This window comes from Podarcis raffonei, chromosome 3 (genome assembly GCF_027172205.1).
Source record: "Podarcis raffonei isolate rPodRaf1 chromosome 3, rPodRaf1.pri, whole genome shotgun sequence".
Classification (NCBI taxonomy): domain Eukaryota; kingdom Metazoa; phylum Chordata; class Lepidosauria; order Squamata; family Lacertidae; genus Podarcis; species Podarcis raffonei.
Window position 1 is genome coordinate 18,757,415 of NC_070604.1, and position 21,784 is coordinate 18,779,198.

Consider the following 21,784-nt stretch of genomic DNA (forward strand, 5'->3'; position numbering starts at 1 on the left):
AGACCATGTTCATGGAAGACAATCTTACTCGGCTATGAGTGATCGCCAAAGAAGAAGATTGCCTAATTCATTACAGAGTACAGTGAGGCCACTCCGTTCTTCTCTTTGCCTACAATCACTGTGTTTTTAATGGGTCCTATATTGCTCTGGGATATTTTTCTAGTGGGAACAAGTACATACATTTAATAAGCCTAAACCTGTTGGTCTGAATAACTTTCCCCTCTGGTGAGTGCCATCCATCTTGTACTCTTTCGTTGCTTAACACCTATGTGAAATTATGTCCTCGTGCTTCTCCCGTCAGCCCCAGTTTTCCAGACACTTCTTAGAAACTAGTTCCCTGCCCTTTCATAGGGCCTGCAGCACACTCTTCGTCTAATGTAGCTGCCTCCTTTTTCACTAGATGGCACTGCAAAGTAGTCTTAGGACTGTCCACAGAGTGAAAAGAGATTGCTGTAAAAAGTGGACCGCTTGAAGAGATGAGAGGCTGCCCAGTCCTGCTCTGTTCCTGGCCCACTATGATGCTGTTCCAAATAACTCTAAGGAAACAGGCAAGAGCTCTGAGGAACATGAAACACTCATGTCAAACCCTCCAACATTTCTCTGATGACAATAGGGATGTCCTATTCAATAATAATAATAATATTAATAACAATAATAATAATTTAATTATCTGTGCCCCACCTATCTTACTCGGTTGCCCCACCTACTTTGGGAGGCTTCCAACATATATAAAAACACAATAAAACATTAAACATAAAAAACCCTTCGCTATACAGCAGGCATAGGCAAACTTGGCCCTCCAGATGTTTTGGGACAACAACTCCCATCATCCCTAGCAAACAGGACCACTGGTCAGGGATGCTGGGAGTTATAGTCCCAAAACATCTATATACAGCTATATAGGGCTGTCTACAGATGTCTTCGAAAGGTTGCATAGTTACTTCTCTCCTTGGATCGGGGGTCGCATGACTCCATACCCTACAACATTTCTCTGATGAAAATAAGGCCTTCCTAAGGAAAAGGGGGACGTGGGTGGCGCTGTGGGTTAAACCACAGTGCCTAGGACTTGCCGATGAGAAGGTCGGCACTTCGAATCCCCACGACGGGGTGAGCTCCCGTTGCATGGTCCCTGCTCCTGCCAACCTAGCAGTTCGAAAGCACGTCAAAGTGCAAATAGATAAATAGGTACCGCTCCGGCGGGAAGGTAAATGGCGTTTCCGTGCGCTGCTCTGGTTCACCAGAAGCGGCTTAGTCATCCTGGCTACATGACCCTGTACGCCGTCTCCCTCGGTCAATAAAGTGAGATGAGCACCGCAACCCCAGAGTTGGCCACGACTGGACCTAATGGCAGGGGTCCCTTTATACCAGACTTGAGTGTGATTTTATTTTGAGAACATTTTCTTTTAAACCACTTTGAGATGTATTTGGAGTTATAAAGCAGATTATGAGGTCACGACTGGACCTAATGGTCAGGGGTCCCTTTACCTTTAAGGAAAAGGGGGTCATTCTGGGATCAAATCAGAAACCAGCACAGTTTCTGTAAATCCAGGACTGTCCCTGGAAAATAGGGACATTTGGCGGGTCAGTGATGTTTCTAGCCGTGCCATGTGCTTTGGACAAACTGAGAGGCTGCTACTTCCAACCAGTGTGCCATGGCAGGGAAAACACAAAGTATAATGACGTTTGTCATCAGACAGCTCTCTAATTGAGCTGAAGCTTTACAGCGGTGTAGCGGAGCCGCGATAGGTTGGGGTGGCGCACCAGGACTTTTCGCAGCAGGGATGATGATATCATCCCCGGGTTGCTTTGTGCCAACCATTCTTCATGCCAAATAAACGAGCTTTTTTTCCCCAGACAGAAGTTGGTTTCCAGAGGAGGAGCCGTGTGTCTTGCAGCAAAAACAGTCAACCTCAGATGGCACCCTAAGGCGAGGCACCTTAAAGAGTAACCAATTTGTGAACTCAAGCGCACTTTGTCAGCAGCACGTTAGTAACCAATTGGTGAATTCAAGCCCATATCCTGAGATGAATGAAGTGCAGCTGGCAGGTATAGGAGAAAATTGCAAGGTGGGGTTGCATGGCATTGAGATGGAAAAATGACAGTCAGTGAGAGAAGTAATATATATGTTAAATAAGCACATCTGTAACACCGTATAGTAGCAGAATGGTGACTGTTGTTGAGCTGATAGCATTAAGCCCTGAGTTGTGGCAGGAAACGATTCACAAGAAACTGTCACCTGTAGAACAGATGTCTTGGCATTGGCAAGGTAATTAAAAATCTTTTGTCTTGATTTAACCCACAAGTAATGGCCCTGAACTTCTTTGTGCTTCACATTGCACTCTTCCTTTGTTGCAAAACGGCAACCTGAAGGTCGGTTGTTTTACAATTGTCTAATGTTGTCCATGGAGTTTTCTTGGCAGGGATACTGGAGTGGCTTGGTAGTTCCTGCTCCAGGTGGATCACATTTGGTCAAAACTCTCCACTATGACCTGTCCATCTTGGGTGGCCCTGCATGGCATAGCTCATAGCTTCTCTGAGTTATTCAAGCCCCTTCGCCACAGCAAGGCAGTGATCCGTGAATGGACTGCAAGAAGATCCAACCTATCCATTCTGAAGGAAATCAGCTCTGAGCGCTCACTGGAAGGACAGATCCTGAAGCTGAGGCTCCAATACTTTGGAGCCCACCTCATGAGAAGAGAAGACTCCCTGGAAAAGACCCTGATGCTGGGAAAGATTGAGGGCACAAGGAGAAGGGGACGACAGAGGACGAGATGGTTGGACAGTGTTCTTGAAGCTACCAGCATGAGTTTGACCAAACTGCGGGAGGCAGCGGAAGACAGGAGTGCCTGGCATGCTCTGGTCCATGGGGTCATGAAGAGTCGGACACGACTAAACGACTAAACAACAACAACAACAAAGGTGTCTAATGTTTTACAATTTTTGATGTGCTGTAAGCCGCCCAGCTGTAAGACGCGGGTGGCGTTGTGGGTAAAACCTCAGCGCCTAGGACTTGCCGATCGCATGGTCAGCAGTTCGAATCCCCGCGGCGGGGTGAGCTCCCGTCGTTCGGCCCCAGCTCCTGCCCACCTAGCAGTTCGAAAGCACCCTTAAAGTGCAAGAAGATAAATAGGTACCGCTTTATAGCGGGAAGGTAAACGGCGTTTCCGTGTGCTGCGCTGGTGCTGGCTCGCCAGAGCAGCTTCGTCACGCTGGCCACGTGACCTGGAAGTGTCTTCGGACGGCGCCGGCTCCCGGCCTCTAGAGTGAGATGAGCGCACAACCCTAGAGTCTGCCAAGACTGGCCCATACAGGCAGGGGTACCTTTACCTTTACTTTAAGCCGCCCAGAGTGGCTGGGGAAACCCAGCCAGATGGGCGGGGTATAAATGATAAAATTATTATTATTGTAATTATTACAGAGTGCCCTGGGATGTTGAAATGTTCTCCCATATATTTATGGATATTGGCACTGTTATCTCAGATTTGTGTCCATCTATTCTCTTGTGTAAAGAATGGCCTGCTTATCCAATGCACAAGGGCATTGTTGATAGATGATGGCATAAATCTCATTGGAAGGTGAGTAAGGGAAGAACATCTTATGTCAATGGTTCCCAAAATGTGGTCCATGGATCCTTAGTTGTCATCCAGGGACCACCAGTCAGCTTCATTCAGGTGGTCCACAACATTCCACATAAAATATTCATATTGATTTGTAATTGTATTTTTAGTGCATCTTTCATTTACGTTATCTTTTATTGTATTAGCATTTGAATTCTATGGCATGCTGTCTCCAGAGAGGTTCAGCCTCCATTACACAGCTTTAGGCACCAGGCAAAAACATTTCTCTTCGACCAGGCCTTTGGCTGATTGACATCCGATACCCTTTTAAATGTGTTGCAGGAAGGGGGATTATTGGCTTGTTTTTGTTCTTATTCTTAGTATGTATTTTGTGTTTGTCATATTGTATTTTTTGTGTTTTTGAACCACCCTGAGATCTACAGATGAATAAATCCAAATTTAATAGATAATAAAATAATAATAAAGTATAAGATATGCCATTAAAAAAGCAATAAACATACAGTACAATTAAAAATCACAGGCAGGGGGAAAAATATTAAGTGGTCCCCCCAGAACCTCAGCAATTTTCAAGTTGGCCATGAGTGGGGGAAAAGCTTTGGGAGCTACTCTCTCATGTTATAACACTCGATTGGGAGCCGCCCTGAGTGGCTGGGGAGACTTAGCCAGATGGGCAGGGTATAAATAATAAATTATTATTATACAGTGGTACCTCGGGTTAAGAACTTAATTCGTTCTGGAGGTCTGTTCTTAACCTAAAACTGTTCTTAACCTGAGGCACCACTTTAGCTAATGGGGCCTCCCGCTGCCGCCGTGCCACCAGTGTGCGATTTCTGTTCTCATCCTGAAGCAAAATTCTTAACCTGAGGTACTATTTCTGGGTTAGCGGAGTCTGTAACCTGAAGCGCCTGTAACCTGAAGCGTATGTAACGCGAGGTACCACTGTATTATTATTATTATTAATGACATTATTAGGTCCTAGTGTTGCCAGAGTAGACACACAGGCAGTGTTGGCAACTGGGTCTGATCCAAGCTTGTTCTTTCTGTGTCCTGTTGTTGCTGGTGAGTAGCTATTTTAGGTTGGGGAGTGGGCTGTCTGTAAGCAAGCACTAGCCTACTTCCCAAGACCCAGCATATTTGGGTGGTGCCAGCTGCAAGAAGGGATCCGTGATCTGGAGGAGCCTGTAATAGCTGGGAGACAAGAGGCAGGGGCGTAGCTAGCTGCTCAGGCACCCAGAGTGGCGGGGGTGGGGCGATCCACATATGGGGGTGGGGCAGCGATCTGCTTACAGGGGTGGCATGGTTAGCTGCCCACGGAGTCCGCCTGGTGGACGCAAGCCCCATGCTGCCATTTCGGGCAGTGTGGGGCCCTGAGCCACCACGTCACTCCCCTGGTCAGAGGCAGGAGAAGCTGAAGAAGAAGAAGAAGAGGAGTTTGGATTTGATATCCCGCTTTATCACTACCCTAAGGAGTCTCAAAGCGGCTAACATTCTCCTTTCCCTTCCTCCCCCACAACAAACACTCTGTGAGGTGAGTGGGGCTGAGAGACTTCAGAGAAGTGTGACTGGCCCAAGGTCACCCAGCAGCTGCGTGTGGAGGAGGGGCGACGCGAACCCGGTTCCCCAGATTACGAGTCTATCGCTCTTAACCACTACACCACACTGGCTCTGAAGGATTGGAGAGTGAAGATGCAGGAGGATGGAGAGAGAGGTCAGTCTGGTGCAGAGCCAAGGGCTTCTACATCTCCACCTCTTGGTCCTACCTCTCCTGCTCCATTCTCTCCCTGGACCAGGAAGGGATTGAAGTGGGGGGAGCCGGAGCAGCTTACATGCAGATGCAATCTTCACCTGCTTGCACACAACTTGGATAGGGGAGGTACATAAGCCAAGTTCGGGCGCACACCTCATCGGGCGCACACCTAGGAGTAGCTGACAGACGGAGTAGGGATGATGGACACGCCTTTTCCTAACTTGCAAGTGTGCCTTTTGAGAAGAAGGTTAATTCCTCATTCTGGGCATTCCTTGCCTGACATTGCTGCCTCCTGCTTGCTTGGAGAGAGGGTGGAGAAATTTAGAGCGTTTCTGTGTAGAAAGAAACCTCTGGAATTTGTGTGACTGGAATATTGCCTACTGAGCAAAGGTTGAGACTTCCTGTGCTTGGCTGCCTCTGGCTTTGCCCACCACTGGAGTGAAGCTGATAAGCAATGTGGCCCTCCGTTCCCCAGCCCTGGTCTAAGACAAGGCATATTATCCCCATATTCTACGGCAGTGAATTCCTTCAGCTAATTATGCATTGTACTAAGAATGCCCTGAATAGCCACAGAGTGTACATTCGACCAGTATGCCCTTCCTGCTGCAGAAAAGCATTATTTTCTTTGGTGTTTTACCAACCACCGATGCCTAGGCCTCACTCAATGAGGCTTTCTCCCCACCGAACTGTGTGGAGTGTGGCTGCCACTGCCAATTGCTCTTTATTACCACTCTTTTCCTTTAGTTGCCTTTTGAAAGCCAGGTGCCTCCATTAGCATATGGCAAGTCAACACATCCCTTCAGTTATATAAATGAACAACTGCCAAAGAGAGAGAGAGATGTATACGTTCAACCAAACAGATGGTTTCGCATCTTCGTTCCCTCACACAAAGTTCATTCTGCTACCAACTGCTAACTACGAATAGTGCCAGATTCTATAGGTGATTCAAAGGCTAGCCCTGTGCTTCTGAATAAATGCCTACAAAGTTTACCTGGAGATACAAACTAGGGTGTAGCATTTTTGAGGCTGAAAGCCAGCCACCCCCATTCCTCTCTCTCTCTCTGGTTGCCAGTGTTTTAAAGACACTACTCCAGCACTTTTAACTGTTGCCTGGCACAGAGAGTCCATCAAGGAGATAAGTTCATACCCTACAACATTTCTCCAATGAAAATAGAGACATTCCATTCCATCTATACCCTGCCCAACTGACTGGGTTGCCCCCAGCTACTTTGGGTGGCTTCCAACATATATAAAAACATAACAAAACATTAAACATCGAAAAACTTTCCTATACAGTGGTACCTCGGGTTAAGTACTTAATTCGTTCTGGAGGTCCGTTCTTAACCTGAAACGGTTCTTAACCTGAAGCACCACTTTAGCTAATGGGGCCTCCTGCTGCTGCTGCGCCACCGGAGCCCAATTTCTGTTCTTATCCTGAAGCAAAATTTCTTAACCTGAAGCACTATTTCTGGGTTAGCGGAGTCTGTAACCTGAAACGTATGTAACCCGAGGTACCACTGTACAGGGCTGCCTTCAGCTGTCTTCTAAAGGTTGTATAGTTACTTACCTCCTTGTCTTGAGGGTCGCATAACTCCATCCCCTCCAACATTTATCCGATGAAAATAGGGATGTCCTAAGGAAAAGCGGGACATTCCGGGATCGAATCAAAAACTGGGACGGCTTCTGTAAATCCAGGGCTGTCCCTGGAAAATAGGGACACTTGGAGAATCTGTAAACTCCAGCTGCTAAATTTATGGATGTCAGGGTCAAAAGGCACAGAAGCAGGGCACCACCCCTCCCACAAGCAAACCACCCAGTCTACATGTTGCCACTGTTTAACGCATTCACACACGAGTCGTCAGCACATATGTAACTTTTTAAAAAAAGCATAGGTGGAAATTTTAGGTCACCTGTGTTATCACTGCAAATGCTATACATCTTGAGAGGTGGAGAAAGGTAACATATTCAGTTGCTCATCATCCATGATCAAATGAATAGCATACGTATGTAGACTCATTCCGGCGCGTGAGCATCTTCAGGAATGGGGGGTAGCCAACATGGTACACCCCAAGTGTTGTTAGACTACAACTCCCATCATCTCTGATCATTGGCCATACTGGCTGGGGCTGCTGGTCCAAGAACATCTGGTGGGCAGCAAGTTCCAGAAATACCAGAATGCCTTCAGAATAACTTTTAATACTTGAAGTGAAGCCAGGTAGCATGTGGCTCTATTGTTTATGTTGCTACCATTAGTATTGATTTTTAGCACATGTTCTGCCTGATTTTATACACAGAATCCTAGAATTGGAAGGGACCACGAGGGTCATCTAGTACAACACCCTGAAATTTGGGATTTTTTTGCCCAACTTGGGGCGTGAACCCACAACCCTGAGATTAAGAGTCTCATTGCTATTAGGTGAAATTACATGGCATGTTGTGAAGACACTTCCATTCAAATGTCATTTGCCATATTCCCCTCTGATCATAGGCCTTCACTACTATATTGGCTTACCAAATTCAGAAACCACGAGCCAAGCTTTCAGAACTCAAAAGGTTGCAAGCACAATTTAACATGAAAATCAGGTTATCTAACTGTTAGCAGTTCTTTTCATACTTTAATACTTCATTGTTTGTTCAAATTAGCTCTTAATGGTTCCAAAGCAAGCTACAATTCTTATTCTTCCATGAAACTAGAGGGAGGAAACCCAAGCCAGCAATGCTAAGAGTGTGGGCTGGAGGAATTTGAAAAGGTGCGCCACCCTTTATGCCTACCCCAGATTCTGTCATTTTTAAATTTATTTTTGCAGTATAAGCTTGAGAACTTCTTTCCTGTTTCATAATTCAGGAATAGCTGGCTCTGAAAAATTCAAAGACTAACGTCTAGGACATATTTGAATATATTTGGTTTAGAAATTTACAAGTTATTAAACTGGCAATTCCTTATCATTTTAATTTGTTTCAGACGGTGCCAAGAAAGATTACAATCTAGGAAGATTATAAAATCCTATGAAGATTACATGGTCCATCAGTGGAGTCTTGTAAATGCTGCCATAGGCCAATAAAACCTTAAGTCGTTTATTAGAATGTGTGCCAGGTACCAGCAGATGTGTTAAAGGGCCCCAAAGCTCAGCCAGTGGCAAGCATTACAGAGTCCTCCCTCAGCGGGTGCAGAATTGGACCTAGTTCTTTTGTCAGCAAATTTGCTTCTTTATGTCTGAGAATGTGTGGGAGGAGAGAATAACTTGAACCAAACAAGTTCAAGCCCAAGCGGTACGGATATCACCAGCTTAGTTAGTGTGCAGTGCTTGTCCAGTTATACACACAGAGAGAAGAAGGAAGTCCTGCTGAGGTCAGTGGGGTTTACTTCCGAGTCAATGTGTTTTAGGATTGCTCTGTTAACCAGGGATGATGGGCAAATGTCCTAGGAGGCCCAGGTAAGGAAAACACCACTGTAATAAAGTGAACTTTCACCCCTTAATGTTTCACCTGCCATGGTCCTTGGTTGAGTTCAGTTGCCACAGTCAACTCTGCAAGTCATAAATCAAAGAAACGAGGAAATGTGAACACTCCTGCGCACCTTGGGAAGTTTGCAAGGCAAAACCAGGTCTCAGTCCAGCCCAGATTCAGAGCAGTGTGCCCTTTTGTGACAGCGAAATGTTGATCCTGTCGCTGGACGGTATCTTGCACAACATGACCATTATTTTGCAAGTTAATTTATACTGCTTGAAATTATTGTGATGATTATATAATTGACAATCATTGCTCTTTTCCTCTTTTTAGTGCCCTACCTGTCAAGTTTCGTCTCCAAAGAAGCCAGCTTCTGCTGTCCTCTTTAACTTTAAAATAGCTGGATTTTCCTTTAGCAAATAGGGATGCATGGGCTCGCAGCATTCCCTTTGATTTCCAATGTGGAATCTCAGATGATCTCTTTATTGAGCATTCATCCTGATTTGCTTGCACAAAGCTTACGCAGAGGTTAGACTATGACCAGTCTTTATTGACCATTTATTCCAATTTGCTTGAGGGGTCTTCTTGCTAATCGTTAGGTCATCTCACAGCTTTCAGTGTATTTACTGTCACTTTCCTAACCACAAAAAGTCCTTTAAAGGGTTGTTGCATCAGAGTGACAGAATACTTTAATTGCACAAACCAAAATGTCTGCTATGCACTTGAATAAAGGTAAAGGGACCCCTGACCATTAGGTCCAGTCGTGACCGACTCTGGGGTTGCGGCGCTCATCTCGCTCTATTGGCCGAGGGAGGCGGCGTACAGCTTCTGGGTCATGTGGCCAGCATGACTAAGCTGCTTCTGGCGAATCAGAGCAGCGCATGGAAACGCCGTTTACCTTCCCGCCGGAGCAGTACCTATTTATCTACTTGCACTTTGACGTGCTTTCAAACTGTTAGGTTGGCAGGAGCAGGGACCGAGCAATGGGAGCTCACCCCGTCGCGGGGATTCAAACCGCCGACCTCCTGATCGGCAAGTCCTAGGCTTTGTGGTTTAACCCACAGCGCCACCCGCGTCTGTATGCACTTGAATACCTCTCACAAAATGCTTACTGTCTGGAAGAGACCTGAACCCGAATCTATTTGCAGCTAGAGGAGATATCTCCAAGAAGTTCCTACGTGCACAAGAAATATGGAAGGTAAGAAAGTAATACATCACTAGCCTCAGAATTCATTTCACTGCTCTCCAGCTCCTTGTATTACATTATCCTGCTGTGAAGTCAATCCCGGAAGACCCAATATCAGGAACATCCATGTGATGCTACATGGATTGCAATGAATGTAAGGACTAGGTCAGCTTTTTATGATTTTGCTTGGAGCACCATGGTCTATTTAACAAGGATGTCTGGGACCCCCAATTCTGCTGTGGGATTTTAGGAAGGAAGCATCTAAAGCTGCTTCCCACATTATAGTAGAAATAAGTCCTGTTCGAATACAACCTTTCAATAGTCATGGACTCATGGTATTATCATATATGCATCAGGAAGGAAGGGCCAGCTAAAAATATTATTATTGGACACTTTTATGTACTACTTCCAGTCACAAAATGACTTCAAAAGTGGTTTATGTAGACACTTCAAGCAATATAAATACAAATCCTAAAATGCAGTTTAAATCCACAGCAATCCAACAATTATAATCAGCAAAGCAATAGTAGAACCAGATGAGAACTGAAGCAAACTAAACACAGTTGCCTCTAGAGGAAGGGAGTTTCACAACTGGGGCGCAACTAGGGAAAATATTTTCTCATTGTAGTGTTGTCCTTATCCTACCCTGATGTTAAATCAAGAGTGGGGGTTGTTTTTCAGCCTGAGGGTCACATTTGCTCACTGACAATCTTCTGGTGAGGGGGGGTGCATGCTAGTGGTAGATATGGGCAGAGACATACCCTCCAACATTTCTCTGATGAAAATAGAGGTGTTCTATTATTATTATTATTATTATTATTATTATTATTATTATTATTACTACTACCCCACCCACCTAGTGGGGTGCCCTAGCCACTCTGGGTCACTTATATTTATAAAAATAACAATAAAAGATTAATATTAAAAAAAACTTCCCTATCTGTCTTCAGGTGCCTGGGAGTCATTTTGGACTCACAGCTGTCCATGGAGGCGCAGGTTAATTCTGTGTCCAGGGCAGCTGTTTATCAGCTCCATCTGGTACGCAGGCTGAGACCCTACCTGCCTGCGGACTGTCTTGCCAGAGTGGTGCATCCGCCCAGAGTGGCTGGGGAATGTATGTATGTATGTATGTATGTATGTATGTATAAATAAATAAAATTCTTCTAAAGGTTGTATACAGTGGTGCCTCGGGTTACATACGCTTCAGGTTACAGACCCCGCTAACCCAGAAATAGTACCTCGGGTTAAGAACTTTGCTTCAGGATGAGAACAGAAATCGTGCAGCAGCGGCATGGCGGCAGCAGGAGGCCCCATTAGCTAAAGTGGTGCTTCAGGTTAAGAACAGTTTCAGGTTAAGAACAGACCTCCAGAATGAATTAAGTTCTTAACCCGAGGTACCACTGTAGTTACTTATCTCCTTGGCTTGGGGGTTGCATCACTCCATACCTTCCAACATTTCTCCGATGAAAATAGGGACGTCCTAAGGGAGAGGTTTTCAACCAGTGTGCCGTGGCACCCTGGGGTGCCTGGAATGATGGTCAGGGGTGCCACAGGCAACACTGGCCTCTGTCCCTCTTCCCTCCCTCCCTCCCCGATGCCCTTTTGCTCGTCTGCCTCCCAAAGGCTTGCATGGCTGTTTGTTGCAACGGCCTTGGCTACAAGCACCGCAAGCGAATGGGCTGCCCAGAGGACTCCCGAGGAGAGGGGAGAGGAGGCTACGGGAACACTTCGCAAGGGAGGTTCTGCAAGCAAGGCTCTGCAAGCAAGGGGTGACATAACTGGGCCTCTAAGGCTTGGAGCACGTTTCCCCACAGGGGAGCCACAGAAAGAATGTACTGTATTTTTCGCTCCATAAGACGCACCAGACCATAAGACGCACCTAGTTTTTGGAGGAGGAAAAAAAAAAAAATATTCTGAATCCCAGAACAGCAAAAGGGATCTGGCTTCTGGGATAGCCTCTTGCTGTTCTGGCTTCTGGGATAGCCACGCAAAGCCTCTTCAGGGCAGCAGGATGAAGGCTCCCCCAAGAGCTGCGCTCCCTTTAAAGAGCCATGTGGAGCGTGTGTGCGGCTCTTGGGGGCTTTTTCCCCGAGGAGGGAGAAGGGCAGCCCTTCTCCCTCCTCGGGGAAAAGCCCCCAAGAGCCGCACACACGCTCCACACGGCTCTTTAAAGGGAGCACTGAGCAGAGCCTCCTGCCTGCATTCTCTCCATAAGATGCACACACATTTCCCCTTACTTTTTAGGAGGGGAAAAGTGCGTCTTATAGAGTGAAAAATATGGTAGTTGGTCAAGGGGGCCGTGGACTCAAAAAGGTTGAAAACATCTGTGCTAAGGAAAAGCGGGGCATTGCAGGATCAAATCAGAAACAGGGATGGCTTCTGTAAATCCAGGACAGTCCCTGGAAAATAGAGACACGGGGGGTCTGTGAATGTGTCTCTTACCCTTGTACAGTAAACTCTATTCCTGCCATTCAAAATCCAGAGGTTTCTGCACAAGCATCTCTCTCCATCTTCCCTCCAGGCCAACAAGATCTGTTTTCAGTGTCCAATCACACATTCCAGCCATGGAAATTGTGCTCGAAAAGGGCACAAGGTCCAGGGGTGTGGCCTGGAGAGAGAGTGTGTCGAGGGCAAAACAGGGACGCCTTAAAGGCTGCGTTGGTCCCCTAAGCCCGATGTTCTCCACTACGGGTTCAATCTTTGACATGCACCTGCTTCCACTGTGTGATGTGAAAGAGCCACAAGCCTCTATCCTCTATCCATAGCTGTCAACTTCCCCCTTTTTTAAAGGGAAATTCCCTTATTCCGAATAGGATTCCTCGCAAGAAAAGGGGAAAGTTATGCCTCTATCTCAGACGGAAGGGCTTGAAAGCCTGACTCTGCCTTGGCTTTTAGAGCACCTTGGCTTAGCCTCTGTGGGGAAGAGCTAGTCGTCACTTGCAATGGGGCATATGCTTCGGTTGCGCCAGATCACGTCCAGGTATATAGCACCGAGGGAGGCTACTTTCTATGACTCACACCATACAGCATTTTGCGAATGCCAAAAAGGAGAGGGTGGGGTCCCCGTCTATAAACTCGGGATTCAGAAATGTTTACTCCAATTTGCTGCTTGGTTATACTTGACTCTGTGGGTTGGCACACCCATTGATTTACTACCTTCGTACGAAGAGCACTGTCAGGAAGGCTTTCCCTCACCCCACTTTATTTTAGTTTTTTCAAATGAAAACCCTCGAACTCTGGTTAGCTAAATATTTAAGTTCTTAGATGGCAAGATGAGAAAATTATTCACTTCTCCCAAAATGGTGTGTTTTTCCTAGAGGCTTAATCTGTGCAGTGCATTACACTGGCACTTACTGAGATGGAGGAGACAACTATGAATTCTACCCCTCACGCCCATTTACCCCCTGCCCCACCCCAAACAAGCAAACATACAAACAAACAAACAAACGCATGCATGCGTGCGCGCACACAAACACACTCTGCTGGTTTTCCTCGCACAACGTTGTTCCTGTAGCTGGGACAGGATGTGAAAATGACAGAACCTACTTTGGTGCTTTTTCAGACAAAGTGGCCGTTCTCTAAAGAGGGCAGACAACCGAACTAGGCATCCAATCTCCATGCCCCCACCCCCACCGCTGTATTAAAAACTTGAACAAACATTGAAAACAGAGAAATGTAGCTCCTATTGCTGCAGAGGCATGTGCCCGATAGATTCTTTGCATGGTTATCCCAACTATCGCTTGACTATTTGAGCATGCCAAACTTATCATGGATCATCCATATCGACCAGTTATCCAACAATGGAAGGCAAGCTGAGAGGCACCCATCCGCTACATTAATTGTGTGAACCGACTGCAATAGGATTTGACATTCAAATTCACTTTCATAACCCTGTGCAAGCAACAGATGTTCACAATTTATGTGAACCACCCTGACATCTTGGTATAGGGCAGTATATAAATTCAACAACAAACAACAAACAACAACAATTCTAGGTTAATGTTGCATGGTACTGTGTTACCTTTGCCTACCACTTGGCCAGATTATGGCATAAACCTATTGATCCTAAAAGCAGCAAAAGTGTGCACTTTTTAAACCACATCTTTCCCGATGAAGTCAGGACACATTTGTCAAGCTTGGTCCCTCACCCCACCCCAGGTCACATCTTGTACACTTTTTGTTGTAAATTAGTTGTTTGCTTAAAAAGATTAAATACACAAACTTTTCTTATAAAATAAGAGAACTTTTATGCCAAGGAGAGGAACGTTTTTCCGGCTGAGGGCCTGATAGCTTTCAGAGCAATCTTTTTTGCCAGTAGTGGGCTGGGGCAAATGCAAAAAGTGGGCAGATAAACGAATACAAATTTTACCTACTTTTACTTGCACACTCCTCTCTCTATCCACTCATCCAGGGAAGCAAGAGGCATTATGAGAATTCAGGGACACATTCCACCTGGGGGAAATACTCAAGGAGGCTGCAAAACAGAGTAGACGAGGTACGTGGCTTGGGGGAGAGGCAGAGTAACTGAGGAGAAGTTGTAACTTGAGGAGAGTGACCTAAAATGTAGCCTTTGGCCCTCAGGGATGAGATTTCCCATCCCTGCTTTATGCAAATAACACACAACTTTACATATGATTAAGAGGTTCTAAGTTTCATCTTCTTGCTTCGAAGACTGGTTCCTGGGATTTCCAAATTGCCATTCACGTGAGAACTGTAGCTAATCTCATTAAAGTGCCGCGTGACCTAATAATTTACTGAACTTGCATTTATCTTCAATTCATGTGAAGTGAAGACATCTCTTACTCGCAGTGTTTACTTGCGTTGCCTTGGAGATATTATCCTAAAGATTCGATTGACAAGAGGCTTTTTCCACTTACAAAGGATATTAACTTCACGTAAATGTCATGGGCTGGTTGGATTGCAGAGGAACGGTGGGAGGAAAACCCGCACCCCAAGGGAAGAAGGCTCAGAGTAGTGGTGGGACAACAATGAGTAGTTAGAGGGAGAAGACTGGGAAGAGGAGGTTTTGAAAGCTGAAGGTGTAACAGGGCTTAGTGAGCTGGGAGAGTCTATGGCAGAGAGAAGTCCAGAAGTGGAAGCAGAAGTTGAAGCTGGCAAGTGGGAGGAGAGAGGCCAAGATGCAGAGAGGCTTGTGATGAGTCACAGGTGTCTCCTGCTGCTGCTGTGACAAGCTCCTCTCCTCCCTGGTCTCCCAGAACCAGAAGAGGCATGAAGCGGGAGGAGCAAAGACAATCATGCAGGCACAGTCTCCAATTGCTTGGGGGGGAAAAACAACCCTGGAGAGGAGGTTGTGGCATAGCTGTCAACTTTCAGATTTGAAAATAAGGGATCAGCAGCCTCACCTGTCCCAGGCACTCCTGTCTTCCACTGCCTCTCACAGTTTGGTCAAACTCATGTTGGTAGCTTTGAGAACACTGTCCAACCATCTCGTCCTCATGGTTCAATGTTACTAGTGAGCAAAGTTACCCAGTCAGGATTTGATCAAATCTTGGTCCTAACTTTTGGGGTTAAGATTCTATTTAGCTGTCCATTAATACTGACAAACCGTATCTCCCATTCATCTCTCAGATCCCCTTGTAAATCTAAAGTACTGACCTCACCACATCCTGCAGTAAAAAATTTTCCCAAGTTAATTACACATTGTGTGAAGGTAAGTGTGTGAAGCTACACCATTCCTACTATCAGCTTAAGTGACACATTCACTCTCACTCTCTCTCACGCGTGCACACACACACACACACACACACACAGAGTAGAGCCCCTCTGAGCCAAAGGCCCAAAGGCAGAAAGCCCAGCCAGCAGCCCAACGAAGCCTCAAGCGGTGGTTCCCACAGCGCAGCAACCCGGCAAAGGGGATGCAGCAAGGAAAACCTCCGTCACCTCTCCGCTGGGAAGCGCTGAGCAAATGCGAGTCCCCAGGCAACATAGCCAATTTGATCGGCACAAGGCATGCAAGCTCCACCCCCCAGTCATTCTCAGACTCCTTATTGGGCAGCTGAGCAATGCAGTTGAGGAGCCTCCCTGGCTGGCAGGGAGGGAGAAGAGCTGCTTCCTTTGAAATCCGGGAAATTTACAGGATATCAACAATCTGGGATAGCAGCGGGAAACGGTGCTGGAATAAAGGAGTTTCCCGCCAAATAAGGGAAGGTTGACAGCTATGGGTTGTGGGGAGGTAGGGACCTTTAGTCTGGGCAACTGGTCCTACTGGGGATGAGTTCCTATGCTCATTAGGCCTGGCGCTCTGCTTAGTCTGTGCGGATCCTGTTGTTGCTAATCAAGAGTTAACTCCAACATGCACAGTGTGATTTTATGCTGGCTCACTCCTGTTAGGAAATGTCAGGATTTTGACATCAGAAACGTTCCGTGTGAAAACAGCCAATCATGTGCCCCTTCCCTTCTCCCACCCATTCCCATTAGATCTCCTCTTACACACTTTCCCCTTATTCAAAATATTCAATACAATTCCATACCATCTCAATTTGTCATGGGATTTCTGTTGCTAACATTTATTCTGCTACGTGTACCAGGTAAAAGTGCGATGGGGAGCGTCTTTCCAACCTGAGGACAACCTGTCCTTCTAGGCAACCTCCTGGAGAGCACTTAGCATCGGTGGGCAAGATGAAGAGGCAAAAGCTGGCAGAGCAATGAATGTGAATTTAACCTTTTGTACAGTAGGCTAGTTCTTTCAGACTCAGATGTTGCTCTCTGTCTCCCATCAAGGTAGGCAGGAGGCATCACCAAAGGCCAGCATCTTAAAAAGCAGAGACATCACCTTGCCGACAAAGGTCCGTATAGTAAAAGCTATGGTTTTCCCAGTAGTGATGTATGGAAGTGAGAGCTGGACCATAAAGAAGGCTGATCGCTGAAGAATTGATGCTTTTGAATTCTGGTGCTGGAGGAGATTCTTGAGAGTCCCATGGACTGCAAGATGATCAAACTTCTCCATTCTGAAGGAAATCAGCCCTGAGTGCTCACTGGAAGGACAGATCCTGAAGCTGAGGCTCCAATACTTTGGCCACAACATGAGAAGAAAAGACTCCCTGGAAAAGACGCTGATGTTGGGAAAGATAGAGGGCACAAGGAGAAGGGGACGACAGAGATGGTTGGACAGTGTTCTCGAAGCTAGTAACATGAGTTTGAGGAGTGTGGCTTAAACCTTTCCCGCCCCGACCTGGCCACAGTGATCCACGCGACAGTTACCTCCAGGCTTGACTACTGTAATTCGCTCTACGCGGGGCTGCCCTTGAAGCTGTCCCAGAAATTCCAGCGGGTGCAGAATGATGCAGCGAGGCTCCTCACGGGGTCTCTGCCATGGGAGCATATTCACCCAGTGCTTTTCCAGCTGCACTGGCTCCCGGTAGAGTACAGAGTCAGATTCAAGGTGCTGGTTTTGACCTTTAAAGCCCTTCACGGCCTAGGACCCTCATACCTACGGGACCGCCTCTCCCAATATGCCCCACGGAGGACCTTAAGGTCCATAAATAGCAACACCCTAGAGGTCCCGGGTCCTAAGGAAGTTAGATTAGCCTCAACCAGAGCCAGGGCCTTCTCAACACTGGCTCCAGCCTGGTGGAATGCTCTGCCTCATGAGACCAGGGCCCTGCAGGATCTGATTCCTTTCCGCAGGGCCTGTAAGACAGAGTTGTTCTGCCTGGCCTTTGGCTTAGAATCAGTTTGATTCCCTCCACCTCTTTCCTTTTCCTTTCTCCTCCTGTGAAGAGGCTGCATCCTAATGTTTTAATGTTGTATTTTAATCTTGTTTTTTAAATTGTATTTTAATCAACTTGTTTTTATTATTGGTTGTTAGCCGCCCTGAGCCCGGTTTTGGCTGGGGAGGGTGGGGTATAAATAAAATTTATTATTATTATTATTATTATTATTATTATTATTATTATTATTATTATTAAGAATGTGGCCCAGGGAGTGTTCTGAGGGCCGCATAGGGAAGCCTGAAGGGCCACAGGTCCTGAGTCTGAGCTCCTCCATCCCTGTAGAAAAGGATTCTTCTGCATAGAGTACAGTGACAACAGAAAACAGTGGCCTCTGTGGCAGACCAGTTGGAAGGCAACACCAGGGCTCACTCAAGGAAGTGTTAGCAGTGAGAGCAAGCCAATGGGTTGGCCTGCCATGTCTTCCTGTTTTAGCATTGACTTCTGATGAAAGGAAACCAGTCCTTCAGAACCTAAAGACACAGATATGACAACAGGTTGAGGTTGAGACCTGTTTTAACAATAAAGCCACACTGCCAATATTTCCACTCCTTTGCCAAGGCCAGCTGTTCTGTTCCTCCTGCATGTAGCAGTCTTTTTAAAAGACGACGTTCACTGGTCTAAGCCACCAGAGCCCAGAAACAACAAAGGGAGAGAGCAATAAATAAACAAAGAGGAGGCACAATAAGCTAAGAAATGGGTGTGACTTTGGCATTAAAAGGCCAGAGGTATGCAGTTAAGCAGCCTCCAGAGTTTCCCTAGCAAGTTTGGGACCATACCTTAAGCAACACCAACTTCCTCTTCCGTGCTGGCTGGTCGCAAAAGAAAAGATTTAGAGGTATGTCTGGCACACTCCAAGTAGCCAAACCTAAACCCATGGGATTTGTACAAGGCCTGAAAACAATTTCATAGATAATCTAGTCTAGAGGGAGGGAATGTTTTTCTGCCCGAGGGGCTCATTCTCTCATGGGGAACATTTAAGACGTCACATGCCAGGGGTAGGTGGGGCCAGAAGAAAGAGTGGGTGGAACAATGGATGCAACTCTTACCTTTCTCAGCAATTTGTGCGAGGGGTTCAAGTGCACGCTGGGACAATTAGGTTTGCTCAGTTAAAGTGACCGAAGGGGTAAAACTTAAACAATAGCAATAATATATTTTAATAATAATATAATATTGCTGTTTAATATGGAGGAATGGACGTTGGTTTCTGGAGAAAAAGCAGGTAAGTTGGATTAGAGAAAAACCATTGCTGACATTTAATGATAACAACAATGGGAGAAGCTCCTTTTGGACTTTTTGTGTGAAAAGGAAAAGGGATTAATTTGGGTCAGAAGATAGGGGAAATTCTTGCAGAAAGTACAGTGGTACCTCAGGTTACATATGCTTCAGGTTACAGACTCCGCTAACCCAGAAATAGTGCTTCAGGTTAAGAACTTTGCCTCAGGATGAGAACAGAAATCGTGCTCCGGCGGAGCGGCGGCAGCAGGAGGCCCCATTAGCTAAAGTGGTGCTTCAGGTTAAGAACAGTTTCAGGTTAAGTACGGACCTCCGGAATGAATTAAGTACTTAACCCGAGGTACCAGTGTAGATCAGCTGGGTGCCATTCTAGAGTGAATGTATTGAATAATTTCTTTTAGGTACTTGACAGATGGAAAAGGGGAAGTCTTTTTAATGTCTTTCTTTCTTTCTTTCTTTCCTATTTTTTGCTTTTCTTTGGTGTCCTCTTCTCTGGGCCATTATGGGGTCCAAGGATTACACACACATGAAGGTGTTGGGTGGAAGGACCCTGAGTGAGAGGCCTCCCAGGATGAGAGAATGGGAGAGGAAAGGGAAGCTCCAAGCTGAGAGCTGGGTGGGTTCACTACTGTCTGTGGGTGACAAGGGTTAAGAGTTACCTTCGAGAGAGGATTCTGCAGTTTCTTTCTTTTTTCTTCTCTCTCTGTTTTTGATTTCATTTAGCTTCTTTTATCTTATTGTATTACCAAAAAAAGCCTTAACAAGGGCTCAGCACAAGAAAGGATGCTTTAAAAACCCTGTAGATGGAAAAAGGGATGAGGAAATTATGAAGAAGCAAATCAAAGTGGTATGGCGAATGGAAAGGATGCGTACATTGTGGTACTCTGTTCTCCTCGGTTGACACTCGGTCAGCTGGGGCTTCCTGCAGCTCAAGGAGCTGGCTGCTCTCTCTAGATTGCTCTAAATTCTTTTTTTTAAAATTGATTTTAACATATAAATTATAAAATGTACCTCAAAACTTATCACTTATACAATCTTTTTAGACTTCCATCAGCACCTCTGATGATCCACCGTTTTAACCACTTATTATGCATTTCTTAACTTTACATTGCCTTTACATCTCTTAACAAATCATCCTCCCCCTTCTCCATTTTTTGCAATCTTTCTAATAATACTCCTCACAAAACTTCTTGCAAACCTACAAATGTCGTCTGATGTTCACAAATACTTTTCAAATAGTCCGTAAATTTACTCCAGTCTTCCGTGAATTTCTGGTCCTGCCTGTTTTGAATCCTTCCTGTTAGTTTATCTAGTTCTGTATAGTCCATTAACTTCATCCTCCATTCTTCAATCGTCGGTAATTCTTCTTGCTTCCATTTTTGGGCCAGTAATATTTTTGCTGCTGTTATTGCATATAAAAAGAGCTTACATTCCTTTCTATTTATATCACTCCCCACAATGCCCAGTAAAAATGCTTCTGGTTTCTTTATGAGTGTATATTTCAACATTTTTTTCATTTCATTATATATCATCTCCCAGAAGCATTTCACCTTTTTACATTCCCACCACATGTGATAAAATGTTCCCTCTTTTTCTTTACATTTCTAGATTGCTCTAAATTCATACGCTTGGCCAGTTCCACCCAGCAGCTTTTGCAGCCAATGAAGTCAGGGGGCGTGGCTCAACATCCTGAGAGCAAGAGTTTGGCAACTGGTGTTTAGTCTTCTCAGTTTAGCCCCTTGGGGATGGGACTAAGCAATGGGTGTCGATTAAGTGGGGAGTGGACAACGGACAATTGCTGGTGAGTCAGCTGGGGATCAGCTCCTTGGGGAAGAGGGCTTCCTGAGAGATGTGAACAGAATTACATGCAGCAGCAATTAAAGGGGTGAAAACACAAAAACGCCTCTCTGCATCTTCAAAGGAACTGATGTTGCAAGCTCCATTCATTTAAATGGAGCTTACAACAGCACAACTATTTTTTAATTTTTTTTTTTAGAACTGGACTGATTATCTCAACCTGCGAGTCAAATTAATCTCCTCACGTAATTATATATGAACCCAGCTGGTTGCGTAACATTGCTGCTATGTCAGTTTACAGTAACGAAAGTTGTTGTTGTGAAATTTGCATACATTTAAAGTGCATAGCAATGCACCTTTTAGAAGCGTGGGGGTGGAAACGAATTGCAGAAATGAATGAAGTGCGGTTTCCTAAAAGGGCATGGCTGTTGACTTTTTAGTAATTAGAAGCTACTACAGAGGGTTGAGAGAAACTTGGGAGAAAAGCAATGGGAGAAAAGCAATGACAAACCTAGACAGCATCTTAAAAAGCAGAGACATCACCTTGCCAACAAAGGTCCGTATAGTAAAAGCTATGGTTTTCCCAGTAGTGATGTATGGAAGTGAGAGCTGGACCATAAAGAAGGCTGATCACCGAAGAATGGATGCTTTTGAATTATGGTGCTGGAGGAGACTCTTGAGAGTCCCATGGACTGCAAGAAGATCAAACCTATCCATTCTGAAGGAAATCAGCCCTGAGTGATCACTGGTAGGACAGATCGTGAAGCTGAGGCTCCAATACTTTGGCCACTTCATGAGAAGAGAAGACTCCCTGGAAAAGACCCTGATGTTGGGAAAGATGGAGGGCACAAGGAGAAGGGGACGACAGAGGACGAGATGGTTGGACAGTGTTCTCGAAGCTACCAGCATGAGTTTGACCAAACTGTGGGAGGCAGTGGAAGACAGGAGTGCCTGGCATAAGAGTCGGACACGACTAAACGACTAAACAACAACAACAGAGGGTTGATAGACAGATGCTGCCATGCCGCTGGTCTCTTAATGTTCCTGAAGTGGACAGTTCAGT